Here is a 3,123-nt window from a genome sequence, read left to right as displayed (position 1 = left end):
TGCACTTTCAAATTCCATCTCAAACTCCTTCTACCCTCTTCTTCATTTTATCTCTCTATCTCCTCATTTGGACCTTTTCTCTCCCTAAAACCGTTTCTTTCTCTCTCTAAATCCATATCTATTGCTCTCTAGACTCTGCTGATCTCTCCACTTCGTCCCTAGAAACTTTTCATTAAAATTTTCACTTTTGAACCTTTCAAACTCAAATTATTTCTATCTTCGCTGTCCTTGTCCATTGGTGTGCACTGCACGGCAGCACGCGTGCGCTAGCGAGCACACTTGCCCGCCGGTCACGCGCGCTCGCCACAGCTGCACCCACCGGGCACGGAGGTATCAACAGTGAGCACTTACTTGATTTTTGGTAAGTCCAAAAGAGGTCAACCAGTTTGAACTGGTCCGAAACTGGATCGAACAAGGTCGAACCCGCCATATAAAAACCGAAAAAAAAACAATAAAATTATATTCATTGATTAAAAGAATATATAATCCCACCACCGCTCTGCCACCGTTGTGTTGATGCTCCAACGTCGCTTCACCACCGCCGCGTCTCTGCTCTGCCGCCACTCTACCAACGCCACCGCCGCAGTCGCCCCCAGTGATCGCCGGAGCAGGTAATTTCTGTTTTTTAGCATTTAAAATTATAAAATTAATGTCAGAAAAAAATTAATAAAATGCCATCAAATACAAAAAACAAAATTACACTTCGTCCTAGGGGTGTAATAGATTATTTAAACCCTTCACAACCATGATTTATTTTTATTTGAGTGATATTAAACACGTAAATTACATGAGAGTAGGCCGTTTAGGTTTTGAGGGTTTTTTCCCATTCTATGTCTAATTATATGTTTTCCACTAGGTTTCCTTGGTCTTCTGCATACTTTGAATTGTCGATAGAAGGGCATTTAAATTTGGAAGGGCATTTAAATTTGGAAGGACATTTGTTTATTCAATAGATACGATGTTTTCTGCTGACGCAATTTCTTTTCTTTCACTTTCTTCTACCACTAAAGATCACCCTTCAGCTTGGGCCTGCCAATGGCGGCAGGGCCAGCCGAGGGCACCCATTCCATGAATAATACAAATCGGTAAAACAGTTTAAAGTGTATGCAGGCGGGCTCCAGACGTGGCGCCGCAGCCCGAACCGGCTAGAACTGGTTGCCCTCGAAGGTCTGGCCAAAGGACCAGCCGCGAGGGGCGACGTCGTAGCTGACGACCGTCCTTCCGTCGCTGGTGGTGACCTTGAAGGAGAGGCTCTGGCTACCGAGGTTGGCGTTGCTTTGCCAGTTCTGGCCCCAGTTGCGAGAGAGGGCCTGCCAGTCGGAGGTGGGAGTCTTCAAGGCAACGGCGACGACGTCGCCAGCGCCTCCGACGTTGGTGACGAGAACGAGGTTGAAGAAGCTGTGGTCGTTGACGGTGAAGCGGATTCCGCCGGACTTCACGCAGGGGACGCGCTGGTAGGCGACGGGGACGATGCCGGCGCGGTACTGGGCGATTTTGAGGAAGGCGGGCTGGGCTAAGTCGAAGTGCTCGCGCGGGGGGTTGCACCAGCCGCCGTTGTCGCTGGGGATGGAAGGGTTGGGCGGGCAGAAGTTGGTGGCCGTGACGGTGATGGTTCCGGGTAAGCACCATTTTGGGTCGCCGGCGCACTTGATCGTGTAGCAGGATCCGCAGCTCAGCCCGTTGTTGAACAGCGCCGTGCTTAGCGCCGCCGTGTTCGTCCCATAACCCTGGCTGTATAGGTTTCCGTATCCGCATGCCCCACCTGCATCATTATCCAATTTTTAGTTCAGTTTTCTTCCTCTGTGTCTATCTCTGTCTTTACACCCCTCACTCTCTCTTTACAAATCTCTGCACCTATCTCTCCCTCTACAACTCTCTACATATATCAGTCTCTAGTACTCTCTCCCTTTATATTTCTCTACGTCCCTCCATTGCTCTCCTCTATCTCTTTTTACAACTCTGTACAGCTCGCTATCTCTCGTTACAGTTCTCTACATTTATTTACTTTTCTAGAACTCTAAAACTCGAGAACTCTTTTTGGGTCATGATTTTCTAGAGAAGCGATGTGGAGATTCATCTCTTCTCTTTGTTTTTTCTCTCCGTCCATCTATCTCTCTTCCTCTCTGCCACTCAGTCACTCCCTCGTTATGTTTATTGGGTACCGATGTCTCTCCATCTAGCTACCCAATTTTTTATCATCTCGTTATTTACTTGCCTATCTGTCTCTGGCAACCGAAGCTGAGAGAGAGAAAAGGATCGATCCCTCACAGAAACTGGCGATCTGTCCATCTCTCTTCTCATGCGCATCTCGTTATCTATCTCTCCAAGGAGAGGGGAAATACGTACCCATTGTGCCGGAGGCGTCGCCGCCGCCGTAGAAGGTGGCGTGGGCGTTCTGCCAGCCGCCCTGGGCGGCGCTCGACCGGAGAACCGTCGCGAAGAGGAGAACGCCGAGTACGAAGCCCGCCGCTGGTGCCATGGCTGGATGTGTAGAGAGAAAACCTGGCTTGTTTCTGCCTTCTTCTTTCCTGAGTTAGAGAGCGAGATGTAGAGCTGTAAGAGAGAAGAAGAGCTGTAGAGAGAAGAAGAGCTGTAGAGAGATAAAGAGCTGTAGAGAGATAAAGAGCTGAAGAGAGAAGTTGATGATGGGCTGTGGAGGGGAGGTCGGTTGGTTTTATAAAGGGAGAAGGGAGCCTGGGCGGTGGGTCCTATGCAAATACTTTAGCGGTTTTCTAGTTGGGAGATCATAAGATTGTCTTTCTTGGTTGGGCCCACCAGGAACATGGGCTGGCTTGTTGCTGATGTGGACCGCCGCCGGAGCCAGCGTTGAAGCGGTTTCTCTCTCTCTCCTCACTCCTCTCACCATCTCTCCTCTCTCCTCTGCCCCCTCTCTCTCCTTCTCTTCCCCTCTCTCTCCCCTCTCCCCCTTCTATCTCTCTCCCCTTCTGTCTCCTTTTCCTCTCTCTCTCTCTTCCCCTCTCCCCCTCTATCTCCTCCCCTACCTTTCTCTCCCTTCTATCTCCTTCTTTTCCTCTCTCTCTCTATCCTTTCTTTAATCCACAAAACTAATCTCCATGTCCAAATCAGGAGCAAATATTCCAGCTCGCATGTTACTCTATCTGT

General features: G+C 49.3%; 1 pseudogene; it reads right to left on the bottom strand.

Moving 5' to 3' along the window:
* Positions 1-1,046: 1,046 nt before the first annotated feature.
* LOC144706564 (expansin-A10 pseudogene) lies at positions 1,047-2,479 on the bottom strand (annotated as a pseudogene).
* Positions 2,480-3,123: the final 644 nt, after the last annotated feature.

The sequence above is a fragment of the Wolffia australiana genome, chromosome 8 (genome assembly GCF_029677425.1).
Source record: "Wolffia australiana isolate 7733 chromosome 8, ASM2967742v1".
In the NCBI taxonomy this organism is placed as follows: Eukaryota; Viridiplantae; Streptophyta; class Magnoliopsida; order Alismatales; family Araceae; genus Wolffia; species Wolffia australiana.
Note: the sequence above shows the minus strand (reverse complement) of the source record. Positions and strands in the feature narration are given on the sequence as shown.